Here is a 15,109-nt window from a genome sequence, read left to right as displayed (position 1 = left end):
CTTGGCTACAGATGGGCCCGGGGTGGGGTGACAAAGGCCCCCATTGTAGTGAGGGTTACATAGCATTGCAGGTTTACCAAAAGCTCCCTGAACTTAACATGGGTGGACTTATGTGTGTACATTACACGTCTAAACCTGTTTTTCAAAAAAATCTCCCCCTCTAATGGTGGTTTTGTTATTTCACCTTGTAGTTCTGCCGAATCTTGACATTTTGTTACCAAGTAACCAAAGGAGGAACCGTTACACGTTTCCAATAAATCAGATTTTTTATTATTAAGCCTTGAACGAAGCGCTATCTCTAACAGTTCCTTCTGCCTGAAAGTGTATTTTTCTGATGTGAATGCAGTCCTCCCAGCATCCTCTGGTTTAGTATTTGCGTGAACGCTTCCTCTCTGTCTTTCTGTGTCTTTACGTTTAGATGCGTTTCTTAAAAATATCAGCTGGGTTTGGTCCTTTTTACCCGGCCTGAAATCGCTGGCTTTTAACGATCACGTCCTGTTAGTTTCTGCACGTTGTAATTGCCGACGTAGCTGGACGGATTTTTATCACCTTTTGTGTCCTTTTCACATTCCGTTTTCTGTCCCTTCTTGCCTTCTTTTGGATTCTTGCGGTTTTTTTCCTCCCCGTTGGATTAGAACTTACTCACTCTGTTTCTAGTTTTTCAGTGGTTGCTGATCAAAATCTACGCTAAGTACTTTTTCTTCTTTTAAAAAAAAAAAAAACTTTTATAAATAAACTTCATTAACATTTCCAAATTTTTAAAAAGTGCTTACTAATTTTTTTTTGGTTTGTTTCAATTGTACAATGTTCTCTGATTATAAACACATAGGGGTTTTTTCTTTTTTTTTTTTCCCCCTCTTTTTCTTCTTCTTGAACGTTGCAGGGACTCTCGACACTTCATTCCGATGCCCCGCCCCTAACCTGAAGGCCGTTATTACTTGTGCATTTGCACTGGCTTCATTTAAACCCCACATGGCCTCTTCACCTGTACATTCATTTTGATTTGCCCACATAGACAACAAACTCTTTCCCTCTCATCCTTTCTAACATTCCTGCCACCCATCTGGGCTTACTTCCTTTCTGCCCAAATCCGTCCTTTAAAACTTCCTCCGGCGCGAACTGTTTGCGGAGCGCTTTCCTGGCTCCCGTCTTGTCTTCGCCTTGCCCCTTCTCCCTGGATGCTGACTTCCCGGCTCCGGCTCCGAGGCTTCTGCTCTCGGCAGCTTTGACGACGTCCCTTCTCTATTCCAGGCTCCCGTTTTTCCTACTGAGGGGCAGGCTCTCCGCGTAACTGTCCTTGACGGTGCGCTGTGCTTCCTCTCCGATCCGCTCCCAGGCCTTCTGCTGGCCTCTGATGGTCTGCGTCTTCACTCGGAGGCGACAAGGCACGGAGCCCTAGCACTCCCCTCGCCTGAGAGCCGTTGGGCTTCCTACATCTGCGGGCGGCTGCCTTTCATTAGATCTGGAGCAGCCTCAGCCTTAATGTTCTTCTGACGCTGCCCCTGCCCCCGAGGTCTCTTCAATTTCTGCAGCTCCTGTTAGCCACATCCTTGGCTTCTCACTCTGTTCTCTCTGTTTTTTCATATTTCCCAGGGCAATCTTCCTAATTCCTTTGGCCTTATCCTTCAGGCCACTAATTCCTCTAGTTCTGTCTAAGCTGCCCTTACACCATCCTTCGGCTTTTAATTTCCTTTTTTTAAATTGAAGTACAGTCAGTTACAACGTGTCAACGTCTGGTGTACAGCACAGTGTCCCAGTCATGCATACACACACATATATTCATTTTCATATTCTTGTTTTTTAATTTCAAGTGTTATGTTTTTTTCATCCCAGGAGTGTGTTCTGTGCCAGTGTACCCAAGTCCCTTTTATTTCTCCTGTAAAACATGTTCATTTTGTTTTGTGGATCTGCTGGTTCCCAGTCTGAATTTTTGGCTGATCTGACTCTACCACCTACTGCTTCTGTCAGCTCTCACTCATGTGCCTTGTTTTCTTGTGTCCATGGTGAATTTTTTCTCGGGCCGTGGAAACTTGTGCACATTTTCTGAGGCTTGAGATAAAGGCAGGCTCCTTTAGAAAGTGTTTGCAGTCTGAGAATCCTTTTAACTAAAAACATCCCTCGTTTGAGGTTTGGGGGCAGTTGAGGGAAGCTGAGTTCAGGCCGCGCACACACCCGGGGCCAGCTTGTGAGGCCGGATCCTTACAGCACTGTGCGTCTGCTCCTCGGCCCCAAGGCAGGAGACGCACGACCTGGAGGGTGGCTTTTCCAGTTGACCTGGATGCTGAGGTTGGGCCCTCCGGAACCCTGGATGCGTGGAGGTGGTCTTCCGTCGGGCCCCCGACGTGACCAGGCTCTGTGCTTCCTCTTCTGTCCCTCGGCCCAAAGGGATCCGGAACAATGATGCTCCGGTTTACCTGTGAGCATAGAAGAGTTTCAGCTCTCCAAATCCAAAAAGAGAAGACAGACTTTTCTTTGACCATCACAACCAAGAAACACCAGAACCAGCCTCAAACCTGTCCCAACCCATCGGTGACCCCCGCTTCAGCCAGCCAGTCAGTGGTGGTCACACGCCAGAAACCACACTCCCTCAGCTGAGGACCACCCAGGTCCCCCCCCGGGCCTGACACCACTCCTGCTGAAACTCTGTGCCAGGCCAGCAGGGAGCCTCGCTTGGGGTGGTGGGCCTCCAAATTGTGGCTCTCCCTGGCATAATAAACAATGAAGTCCTCTTGCTTGGTCTCTGATGCCCCCACACTTCAAAGCAAAGCCAGCTTCCATACGCCATGTTTCTCTCTCACTTTCCTCCTGGCCCGAGGGTTCCGAACTTCCTAGCCAGCCTGAGACAGCATCCAAGATGGACAGCTTTGATTTTAGTTTAACTTTTAAATTTTTTTGTTAATGGAGGTACTGGGGATTGAACCCAGGACCTCATGCACGCTAAGCATTTACTCTACAACTGAGCTGTACCCCCCAACCCCCCAGACATCTTTTATTTTATCCAGAGTTTGTAGCTGCTTTTAAGGGAGGAATTGTAGGTTCTTAACTGGCCGCACTGATAGGAACAGAAATCTTCCGCCTTTATTTCACAGATGAAGGATCTGAGGCACGGCGCCCCCCGGTGAAGTGAATGCTCCACAGAGGACTCAGGTGAGAGCTTCTGGGCTGAGTATCTTGGGATCCAGGGAGGGCAGAGGTCACGGGGCCGGCTGGCCTCCCTCTGCCAGTGACGCTGGTGGTCATGATGATGGAGTTATGAGCTGCTCCACTGGCAACCAGCGCCACCCTGACTTTACAAACCCAAGCACCTTTGCCTACAAGTAAAGGCACCCCGTGGCCTGGGCTGCGGACAAGCGTCAGCCCGACATTCTGGGGCACTCAGGACGTCAGTGTTTCCCACCACTCTGCAAGCCAAGCAGGTCTTGGCCTCTTCCTGTTACTCCAAGGGTCGTGGGTCCCCAAAAGGGCCCCAACACCTGTGTCCCTTGGTCAGCCGAGCTGCTGGGGCGGGGTGGGCTTTCCGGATGATGTCACTCGGGGAACAGCTGGGCACAGCTGCACGCTGAGGACACAGCCGCGCCTGGAACACAGGGTCAGACGATGTTCCCAGCACGGGCCCTGCTCCAGAGGCCAGGCCAAGGGACGGCGTGTCCCTGGGGTTGGCTGGCCCCGGGCCCAGCCTGACAGAGCAGCAGGGGGAGGACAGGGCCCCGAACCGGAGGAACGTGCACTTCCTCTCCAGACCCCCTCCCTGAGCGGGGTGCTCTCCGGGGGCGGGGCAGCGTGCCGGCCCCAGAGGGGCTGGGGGACAGCTGGAGGGGCTTCGGGCTCCTGGAACCCCGCGCTGCGGCTCCCATCGGCCTGCTCAGGTGCCGCCGCTGGGACCTGAGGGCTTGGTGCGGCCCGTGCCCAGAACCCTCACACGGGTCACCATGGGCCCAGACTTGCTCAGTTAAGAACCACCGCTCCTCCAGCCCCCGCCCCGAGCAAGATGCTGGCCACCAGGTCACCAGCCACCCCCAGCCTGAGCGCCTGCTTCACAACCTCCCTCGGCACCTGCTGCCGGCCCTGCCCAACCCGCCTCCTCCTAGCCTCCCAGCAGGCCGGCCTCACCTGCCCCTGGCTCTGCCTCTTGTTGCAGCCCCCACTCCTGGCACGTACCTGAAGCCTCCGTGTGTGTGTGTGTGTGTGTGTGTGTGTGTGTGTGCGCGCGCGCACAGGCACACTTGGGGGCTGGGGGCTGAGCGGGGGGGTGGATGTGGGTGGCAGGGTGGAGGGTGTTGAGAGTGAGTGGAGGTGTGTGTGTTGGGTGGGTGAGCAGATGGGTGGGTGTGGGTGGGTGAGGGTTGGGGGCTGAGTAGGTGGGTACGGGTAGGGGGTGAGGGCTGAGGGGTGGGTGGACGTGGGTGGAGGGGGCTGTGCGCTCACGGTCCTCCCAGCCCCTGGACACCCTGGACACCTCCTCTGCTCTCCCCCTGTTAAAGTCTTGCTCATCCTCCAAGACCCAGCTCAGGCCCTAGCTCTCCCACAGCCCCCTCAGGGCCCTCCCGTGACCACCCCTCCCCCCTCCGTCCCTCACCCATCACTGAGGGTGTCTTGCATCCACGTGTGCGTCTCCCCGCACCGGGGCCGCGGCCCGCTGGCCCGGCCTCGCCTCCAGCTCCGAGCCCTGCGGGTGGCCGCCGCCCGGTCAGCCTGTGACGGTGAGGCGTTTTCTGGGGCTTCTGTTAATGCTTATTGTCCCTTTTTACCACGTGACCAACATGCAGGTGGACAACAATCCTAGGTTTGTTCAAAGCAACCATTTAACTTAAAAAAAAAAACGACCCCAATCATTCATCCACGTAGCAGAGAAACGCAAGCAAGCGGGCAAGCAGAAAGGCCGCCCAAGCCACCTCCCTGCAGACCCGCGCGGACGGCTGCAGCTCCCCGGTGAACTCCCGCGGTCCCCAGCTGGCCCTGAGTGGGGGGTGCTGCTGTCATCCCGGCTACGGCGGAGGGAACGGAAGTGTGAGGTCAGGGCGGCCCAAGTGACCGGCAGGCCTGGGGCCGGCAGTGGGCTCGGGGGCCGAGCACTGACACCATGTCCGTCCCTCCAGTGTCACCCCGCCATCTCCCCCAAGTGCCTTCTAGGTCAGGGGAACTGTGTTCACTCTCAAGTCTGTCACATCGCCGCCCAGCAGGCCAGCCCCGGCCGAGACAGGGTGGACAGGAGCTCTGGAGGGGCCCTGTGGGGACAGCCCGGCCCCAGGAACCCTTCCCAGAGGCCAGGCCAGCTGCTCCTCCCCAGCCGGCGCGGCGGCAAGGACTTCGGCTCCCGACGGAGGGGAGGCCAAGTCTGCTTCAGCTCAGCCTCCCAGAGGCCAGGGGCCTGTTCCAGGCCGTCGAGCCTGCAGTCCAGGCCAGCCAGCTTCAGGGAAGGGTGGGGGAGAGCTGGGAAGCCCCGAGCCAGAAGGGTCCTGCCCTGACCTTATGCAGAGACGGCGAAGAGCTCCAGTCACCTCCTCTGCCCTCCCTCAGAGGGGTGTCCGTAAGCTGGAGCGCCAGGCACCCAGGACAGATAGGAGAAAGCGCTGGGTCCTAGGATGCTCGGATATGGACAGCCCCCCTCACTTGTACAGGGCTGCCCGGCGTCCCCAGCCATCACCTGGGAGCTGCCCAGCGAGAGGCATGGGGCTGCCTCCACCCAGCTCTGGGGGGCCTTCACGTGAGACCCTCGTTTCAAGTGCATCTGGGAGGGTGTCTGACCTGAAGACCACCGCCTTGCTTTGCCGGGGCCAGACCCCAGACGAACTCAGATGCATTACATCTGGACTTTGGGAAAGGTGGAGACGAGCCGAGGCTGGAAGGGCTGTCTTGGGGAGGTGCCCGTTTCCCAGCAGTGGCAGAGGGGCCCATGGGCACTCAGCCTTGATCCTGACAAATAGGAGTCTACAGAAGAGGGAAAACCAGCAGGCGAGGGTGCCCTGCCCGTCTCGGGGTCCTCAGAGGGCAGCTCTGAGCGCCGTGGACGCCAACAGCAGGCAGGTGGGCCTCACCGAGCTCCAGCCTCACCCGCACCGGCAGGCGCGGGGGCTCAGGCTCAGTTCCCTGCCATTGGGCCCGGGGCTGCACGCACACGCACACGCTTCTCACTCCGCAAGGCCCGGCCAACAGACAGGACCGGTGTCACAAGATTCCTGCCCCGGCAGAGTCCAGGCAAGGGGGTCCTGTGGACTCAGGACACAGAAAGCCAGGGCGGCGTCCTCAGACGGAGGTATTCGCTCTTGACCCTGAAGAGCATCTCGTCAACAGGCAGCGAGGGACCACGGGGCACAGGAGGCCCACCGGGGACCAAACCTGGGTGCAGCGATGCCTCCGGCCTTGGGGGGAGGGGCAACAGACCTCCGTCCAGGAGAGGCGGGGCTACACGTGTGTTCACGCAGCGAGCACATTTCTTCTCCCCAGATCGTGTGTTGCTATGTGCCTCCACTCCCACGGGACCCCAGAGACGGTGACCACGGGCCCCGGTGAGCTGAGTCGCAGAAAGGCCAGGCAGCCATGCGTGGGCGACAGACCAGCTGGAAGCCAAACCCTGGTGGTGGAGACACAGGGGCTTAAGACCCACACGTGTCATCTACGTGGGTCCCGGGCCCACACTCAGGCCAGCCCGGAGTGTCTGAGGCTGCCCCCTACCACAGCCTGATTCACACCCCCCCCCCCCCCCCCCCCCCCCGTCACAGCCCGTTTAGCCCCGGGCTCCAGACACACTTGCTGGTTGCAGCCCCACCCACCCAGGACCAAGCCACTCCCCACCCTGGAACCGCCTTGCCCGTCCCCATAACCCCCACCCCGGCAGGCCCCATGCATGCTGAGAGCACTCCATCCGCGCCAGGAGGTGTGCCAGGCTGGGTCTGGAGCCATCTCCCCTCCTGGACCCAGAGCTCCCTTGGGGCGGGCCCTAATCCCACTGCTGGCGCCTCACACACCCGAGACGCGTCTGAGGGCAGTGTGGATGCTGTGACAAAGCTCGTGGGGACCAAGCCAGCCCGTCCCACAGGGGATGGGGTCACTTCATTAAAGCTCGTGTGTGCACATACATGCATGTGTGTGCCCATGGACGCACTGACACACATACACGTGTGCACAGCATGTGTGCACTTGCACTATGGGACACACCAGGGTGCATGTGCACACGTCTATGTGCACACACGTGTCCGAACACCTACGTATGTGGTGCGGGTAGGGGCTCCCGGCCTCCTGGCCTTCCTCCTGGGATTAGCCACGGGGACAGAACACAGGGCTGGTGAGGCAGCGAGCATCCTACTGGGAGAGCTGGAGAGAAAACAGTGTCGGGTGCCAGCTCCTCGCAGAACGGAACCCCTGATCCCCCCAAGGGGGTGCTGTCCAAGGTCCCGAGACGCTGGGGTGCTCACGCCTTCAGACACTCAACCCCCAGCCCAAATTCCCCTCCCTAGAGACTCCCCACACTCCCTTCTAGAAACTTCCCTGTGGTGGGCCTTGAGGCTGGCAGAGAGGTCAGGGTCTGAATCTCCCCTGCCCTCCAGGCAGTGACCCGCCCTTACCCTGTCTCTTCCCAGAACAGGACTGGGAGCCCCCGGGCCAGGGCCACCGGGCTCCTAGGGCTGCAGCCCTGACCGCCACCCGCCCGCCGCTCCCTGCCTGTGGCCAGTGGACGTTCCCGAGGTCTGGGGAGGTGGTGGACGGGGCCTGGGCCCTGGACACAGCCCCCCAGGCAGACTCCAGCGAGGTCCTCCCCAGGACAGTGTGGCGGTTCCCGGCAGGGATGCTGCAGTCGCAGGGCCAGGGCGCAAACCCCAGGGCCTCTTGATGCGGACACTTCAAGGGAAGTGCCAAACCTGGTCTGTCGTCCAGTGGCTCTGAGCAGGCCCCCCAGAGGTGAGGGGAAGACCCCTGGTGGCAGATCCTGCCGGCTCCACTTGCCGCCCACCCACCTGCCCAGCCTCCAGCCCTGCCCGCCACAGAAGGGCTGGAAAGGCGTCCGCCCGCAAACAGGGAGGAGAGCCTGGGCGCAGACCCCCTCAGCCGCCCCCCGAGGGGAGGCGTCAGCAAGTCGCAGAGCAGCTCTGGGCCTCAGAAGAGAGTAGCTCCCCGTGTTGCGGGAGTGGGGGCGACTCAGCGTCTGCACACAGACTGGTGACACCCGTGACAAGCAGCCCTCGCTGGCCCCCATCCTCCCCCAGCTCGCCGGGAGCCCCAGAGGCTCAGCCCTGGGGGGCCTGGCCACCCCTGGGCTCCCGAGCCCCCCACTCCCCACCCCCGGAGGTGGCCACGGGTCTCCCAGTGGGACATTTTTGACATATTCTAAACCGTCAGCAAAACAAGATGAAAATTCAGTAACTGCGTTTGGCAGCGAGTCCACGGGCCAGCATGGGGGCCAAAAGTAACCGAGGGGAGGCTTCCCGGGCCACCTGCAGCCCGGGAGGCTCTGCGTGGGCTCCGTCTGGGCGAGCAGCCAGAGTGGTCCCAGCCCGGCCCCACCGCCACCCGCGGCCGGGGTGGGGGGAAGGGGGAGGCTGGAGGGACGCGGGGGAGCGGCCGGCACAGGGCGAGGCTGTCGCTCACACGCCGCAAACCAGGAAGTGTCCAGCCATCCGAAAAAATGTAATGTCGGACTTGAGCAAGAGAAGCAGCTGCTCCACTACTTAGCGGCCCACAGATAGTTGGCTGAGTCCCGGGAGAGGGTGTTGGCTGAGGCCGCTAAGAGGCAGAAACGCCAGATTGGCCGGGCCGCACTCCCCCCCCCGCCCCGCCCTCCCCTGCAGTCTCCGCAGGCCCAGCCGGCCCCGACAGCGGGGTGCGCGGTGTGGACCCCAGGGTGGTTAGCACCGGGGTCACTGCGAACCTGGCCGGGGCTGGGCACCTGGGTCTGACCCTTCCCAGCACAAGGCCAAGGGGGAAAGACCTCACTTCACCCGGATCACTCGGATCAGACCCGGGTCCCCATCGCGGGACCCCAAAGAGGGGCTGATGGCCAGCAGGGGGACTGGTCAGCCTCCGCCTGGCCTTCTCCTGTTCCCTCTCTGTGCCCCAAGCAAGATGCACTTGGTACATGAGGCATGTATGGCTGAAGCCCCGAGAAGAAGTGTCCACCGGGGGTGTCTGGCCAGGTCTCTGCTGAGAAGGACAGGAGAGTGCTCCAGCCAGGGCCAGACTCTCAGGACCGGCTGCCCCACGGCACGAAGAGGGGTGACTCTGCCCCCGAGCACCTGCCCGTCTGCCCACCTGTCCACCTGCCATCTGTGCAAGCCCCTCTCCTGTCTCCTTGGGCAGAGGAGGGGATTTCCACCTGTCACGTCATTCCTGTCTCTTTCACTCTCACCCTGCAGAGGACACCGGGCAGGAGGAAGGCCCGTAGATCCAGGCTGTGCTTGGTCTCAGATGAGGGCCCTGGAGGTGCCCACCTCCCAGTGGGAAGCCAGGCCAGGCCATCCTCATCCCCTCCTCCTTCTCCTCCTAGCGCACAGGGGCCTCTCCTGAGAGGTGCCCGCCTGCCTCTGAGGACAATTCTCCAGCATCCAGCTCCAGAGCACACCCACGAGCCTGCGCCTTCCATCTCCAGGCCCCCTGATCCACGGGTGAGGAGGGGGCAATGCCGTGTACCACTCAGGAGCCCACAAGGCTGCAACACACAGAAAACCAGCTAGCACAGCACAGCATGCAGGCTCCACATCATCAAAGAACCAGCTCCTGCCTCGTCCCTGCCCACCATCCTAGCCTGGGCTCTCACCTCCTGGTTGCAAGAGGGCTGCTGCGCCCCCAGGCGACCCAACTAGATTCCAGGCAGGGAGAATCAGGTAGGACCCATAACCTCTCCAATCAGGAAGGTGGCCCTCCCTGGGCACTCCTGTCTACACCCCCCGCCAGAACTAGCTCATGTGGCCACCCAGCTGCACAGCGGCTCGGGAAACCTGTTTCCAAGTAGATACACTGCCACCCCAAACACAACTGGGGCCCTTTTAGGAGGTAAGCAGAAAGCAGCAGAGGTAGCAGTGTCGCCCCACCACCCCTTAGACTGACTTGAAAGGAGACTCGGGCTGTGGAGCTCTCCTGAGGCCGCACAGCTGGCGACAGCCTCTTCTCCCAAGGAGACACCTCCCTGCCCCCCTGGGGCCACTTCAACCCTGCCTTGCAAACACCCACCAGACCATGCCCAGGCTAGTAGGAAAGATGGCAGTTCTACTCCGCCCTTAGTCTCCCACAGGGAGGCCATGTGGCTTAAACACATGAGTGCACATGCACACACACAGGCGTGCACACAGACACGCCCACAGGTATGCACACATGTGCATGCACACATACACAGATACAGGTGTCACGGTGCATATGTGCTCACGTGCACACACCGGCACGCACGTAGGCGCACACACGGGCACACGTACGCACACGCACGTGTACACAGACATGCACCTACACGGCACGTGTGTCATGTACGCATGTGGTGCATGTTCGCAGCACATGGGCGTTCTTGTGCGCGCGCAGACACGCGTATACACAGGCACACCAGCACCTGTGCGCGCGCGCACACACACACACACACACACATGCACACCAGCAAGCTGCCGGCTCCCAGCGACTCCCTGCCGAAGGGCTCAGAGAGCAGCCAGCCGCCCCACGCCAGGACTCTCGGGCTCACCCGCCCCATACCTGGGCCCATCCTGTCACCCTTGGCGACATCCAGCCCACTGGAAGCGCAGACTTTCCTAACCTCAGGCATCTGGCTGCCCTGGCATCCCTGGAAGGTGGGGGGCAGAGCTGGGGGAGTGTCAGGAGGCAGAGAAGGAAAAACCCCAAATGGAACCACAATATTTATAAAATGGGTCACTGACTTACACAGAACAACATTTCCCCGGAGGACGCAGTTCCTTCCTGGACGAGCTTCGCACAGATGCCTGCGCCGGCCTCAGGCGCTGCAGAGGGGGCTCCGCGGAAGCAGGGAGGGGGCCGCTGGAACAGGGCATTTTCTCGGGCTCCGGTCAGAGATGCAGCAGCGGGCCCACACACACTCGGCCCCACCCCATGTGGGCTGGGGGCAGAGCCGAGGCCTCAGGCAAGGTCCAGAGAGAATTCTCCCCACCCTGCTCCCCGGGGATGGACGATGGCTTCTTTGCTCATCTAGGCTTCCCTGCACCCCCGAGACTGGAAGCCACCTCTGGGGGGAGTGGGGGCGATTGCCTGGGGTGGGTGGACACGGGTCTCACACCAGGAGGGGAGGGGCCAAGGGCTCTGTTCTGACTCGGCCAGCCTCTGGTAGGGTGTGAGGAGGGATGTGGGGCCTGGGACCCCCAGAGGCCCCCAGCCCAGGGAGGAGGGAGGAAGAAAGGGAAGGAGAAGGGAGGGAGGAGTGAGGGAGGAGGGGGGAGGAGTAGCACTGAGCACAGAGCCACCAAGCTCCCTGGGCGTCCGTCCATTCACCCCACTTCCCCACAGTGTCTGGCACACGGGAAGGATCTTGGTAAGTTATTTGCTCAATGAGAGGCAGGGAGCCTGGAGCCTCCAGTCCCGACCTGAAGGTCTGCACGGCCCCCACACCCCCAGAAACGCGCATCTTCCTTTGCCGGGGCCCAAGAAAAGGCCGCTGTGGGGCAGAAAGGCAAAGACGACCCCGGGCAGAGACCACCCCACCTCCCTGCCCCGCCCCGCCCCGCCCCGCCGCCTCGCGCACAGTTCTCCCGCACCCCCCTGCTTCCTTCCTGACGACTTAAGGAGAATATAGATCAGAAATGAAGGGAAAGAAGATAAATAGTAAATGGTCAGAGAAGTTCTCTCTTGGTAGTGAGATCTGTGCTGATCCACAATCAAAATTTCCCACGTTAGAACACCTTCGCCTCCTGTGCCCCGATGGGAACCCAAAGGCATCGCACTGCAGATGGTGTAATTCTGGTTTTGGCCACCAGGTGGCGGCCGAGATCAGCGCATCCCGCCTCAGCCCTGGAGAGGGAGCGGGGCTTCCTCCGAGGGTTTTCTGGGTTCCAGGAGAAGGGAGAGGAACAGACACAGAGGGAGGCGGCCCGCTGCGGAGGCGACCGCAGAACGCCCACCCACTGGTGCCCAGAACACAACAATGCCCAGAAGCAGGTATTGCCGTCCTCCTTTGATGTCAGCAGAAACCAAGGTGTGGAATGAAGGGCCTTGTTTTGTCGACCTTTGCACGGCCAGCACGGGCAGAGCCTGGGCTGGAACCTTCATTTCACGGCTCACTTTTACTCCACAAATACCCAGGGGTCTCCTGGCTTTATCTGCAACACTCAGGGAGGTAAGGGAAGGATGGGGACCGAGCCCAAGCCCTGCAGCAAACCAGGATGGGACAGAACTGAGCTGATGCTGCCCCAGGCCTCTCGGCCCACCTTCCACGGCTGGCGCGAGGCCCCAGCAGCGGCCTTCTGCAGCAGAGCGCAGGGCTCACCCGCGTTCCTGCTCTCCAGTCAAGGGGGTGCTTGGGGGCCTCCTGGGGTCCCACTGGGGCAGCCATGGGCAAGCACTGAGTGCTGGTCGCAGAGTTTGGCCCAGGGGGTAGCTGGCCACCACCATGCCTGGCTCTGATCCTGCGGTGCCACTCCTGCCTGTACCACGCCCAGCCCCGGGACCCCCCCCCCCAACTCCCTGCTCGAGAACCTCCTTAGCAGGAGCCTTGGAGGGGCCTGTCCCGCACCAGCCACGCTGAGAGCAGGAGGAACAGCAGGACCAGGGCTGCAGCCAAGGACAGGGAGGGCACCAGGTCTGAGTCCTCGGGGCCAGGGATGCCATCGGCCGGGGCGCGGTGCGGGACGGCAGGAGCGTCGGACAGCTGGGTGTCAGAGACCTTCTCCCCGGGGGGCCCTGGCCGGCCCATCTGTGAGAAGGAGACGAGGGACAGGACTGCCTCTGGGAAGGGGCCGACCACCCATCCTCTGCCTGTCCTTCCCATCCCCCTCCCATCCCCCTCCCTCGGGAACCCCCCGACATAGCGGGAGTGAGAGGCCAAGAGGTGACCCTGGGCAGTGACTCTCTGAGCCTCAGTTGTTTCCTCTGTAAAATGGGGATGCTGAGACCACCGTGGGAGGATGAGGACCGAATGAGACAGCCCCTGGGCTACTGGCATTCCCTCCAACTCCTCACCTTCTCCCTGGATTTGATGGGAGGCTGGGCAGTCAAGTTCAGCCCCACTGACTTCCTCGGAGGCCTTTTGCCCTGGGCCAGGGAGGCCGGAATGCAGCTTGGCCAGTTTCCTGGGCAGTGGGAAGCCAGCAGACCTGTCTGGAGGGACCTTTGTCAAACTGCAGGAGGAACTGTATCAAAGGCACCAGCCTCTCTGCTGACATGGCAGCAAAGGAAGTGGGCACCAGGTCACACCCATCTTACGGATGGGGAAAGTGAGGCTCCATAAAGGAAGTGGCTCCTCGGAGCAGGCCTCTTGAGAAGCCTCAGGGTTGGGCGGAGGGGGTCATGGCAGCCCAAGGCCCTGTCCTCAGGCTCCTCTTCTGTACAGGGACAGTTTGGACTTGTTAAGTTCTGGTGCCCTCAGTCAGCCATAGAGGTCCAGGGGACGAAGTGGTCTCTGCCCGGCCCCTCCCCAACCCTGGCAGTTCTGCAGGACGTTTACCTTCCAGACGCGGGGGCTCCCAAGTCCTGGGAGAGGCCTGCCCCGGAGCTGCCACGTCCCCCAGGGACAGGCACCGGTGAGCAGCAGCCTGAATGGATTCACAAGGGGCCCTTCCTCTAAAGAACCACTTCTCAGGGGGCCTCCCCCAGGGAGGGGCTGGAGCTGGGGGCGGAGCCTCCGAGTGGGTGTGTCCAGGGTGGGAAAAGCCGCTTTCCCAGGCCCAGCAGAGCCAGCTGCCCCCACTCCCAGGCCAGTGCTTTCTGCTACCTCTAAGCTGAGACTCCCTGCATGGGGGCTGGGGGAGGCTAAGGAAGAGGGGCAGGTTCTAAATTCAAGTCGGAAAGGGGCTTCCTGGCCCCGGCTGTGTGCCCGTGCTGTGCCAGGCACCGGAAGGGTGGAAGAGGGGGATAGTCTCACGTCACCCCCAGAGGCCAGGCTCCCCAGCAGGGCAGACCCAGGTGAGAGTAGGCAGGAGAGAATATGGGAGGGTTAAGGGCCTGAGGACCACAGAAGGGTCCTGAAGGAAGTTATCTTTTAAGGGCAAAGATAACCATCACGTTGCTAATTTTAAAAGCAAGAACGTTTGAAACAACCTTAATGCTCACGACAGCAGATTCATAAGCGAGTCCAGGTTCGTCCACTCAAGAAGCTTAAAAAGTTAAGACAGGGTTAGTTATAAGGAGAGTCACACAGCTTAATTTTTTTAGCCCCCAAACTTAAAATAACCTGCCCAGGAGAATGAAATTTCCCCTTACCCCTTCCTGGTTTCTTTCGGCTCATCTAGTCATTTAATTGACACAAGACAGATTAACAGGAGGGAAAAAACAACTTAAATTTCATATATAAGGAGGTCTCACAGGACCCAAAGAAATGACCAAAGCAGGCAGCTTTTCTACTTTTTAGACCAAAAAAAAAAAAAAAAGTTTGTGAAGAACTGACAAGACAAAGAAACTTTAGGCTTGAGTACTAATCAGTACTTAACAGAGTGTTACACAGCCTTCTTGCCCTGAATTCTCCGTCTCTGGCGATGATGTCTCTCTGCCTCCTGGTGCGGGGAAGGTGTCCTCCACATGGGAAGTTTACTTCCTGCTTTCAGGGGGCCAGAGAGGAGGGTCGGCATGTCCTTTCTGCATCCACTGTTTCTCAAGTAACTTTAATTCAAAATGATCAATATGCCACTTTGGCATATTTAGGGGTGGCTTGCCCTGAGCCCCATGAAACCCAGACACCCATCAAAGGATGGAACTCGCGCACAGCCACAAAAAGAGAACAAACCCCTGGCAACACAGGACAGGCGAATCTCACAGACACGCTGAGTGGACGAAGCTGGAAAAACAAGCGTTTAGTGTAAGGTTCTCTTTCTGTGAAACTCGAGAAAAGCTACATCTAATCTACGACCACAGACGATGGGGCATAGCTTCTGGGGGTGGGGAGAGGGGGCACCGGCTGGAGGATGGGAATGTGCTGTGTCCTGACTGGCGGGCGGCTGGGTGGCACAGTCGTCAGCGC

At 59.7% G+C, this 15,109-nt stretch overlaps 2 long non-coding RNA genes across 2 annotated transcripts; both read right to left on the bottom strand.

Moving 5' to 3' along the window:
- Positions 1-247: 247 nt before the first annotated feature.
- Positions 248-4,784, bottom strand: LOC141577515 (uncharacterized). The gene is made up of 2 exons (XR_012506625.1): positions 4,577-4,784; positions 248-2,414 (listed from the first exon to the last, which is right to left on the bottom strand). It is a non-coding gene; the product is annotated as an uncharacterized LOC141577515 (long non-coding RNA).
- Positions 4,785-6,375: 1,591 nt separating this feature from the next.
- LOC141577513 (uncharacterized) lies at positions 6,376-11,611 on the bottom strand. Its single transcript, XR_012506623.1, has 3 exons — positions 10,852-11,611; positions 7,206-7,311; positions 6,376-6,571 (listed from the first exon to the last, which is right to left on the bottom strand). It is a non-coding gene; the product is annotated as an uncharacterized LOC141577513 (long non-coding RNA).
- Between the last annotated feature and the right edge of the window lie 3,498 nt (positions 11,612-15,109).

This window comes from Camelus bactrianus, chromosome 4 (genome assembly GCF_048773025.1).
Source record: "Camelus bactrianus isolate YW-2024 breed Bactrian camel chromosome 4, ASM4877302v1, whole genome shotgun sequence".
In the NCBI taxonomy this organism is placed as follows: Eukaryota; Metazoa; Chordata; class Mammalia; order Artiodactyla; family Camelidae; genus Camelus; species Camelus bactrianus.
Note: the sequence above shows the minus strand (reverse complement) of the source record. Positions and strands in the feature narration are given on the sequence as shown.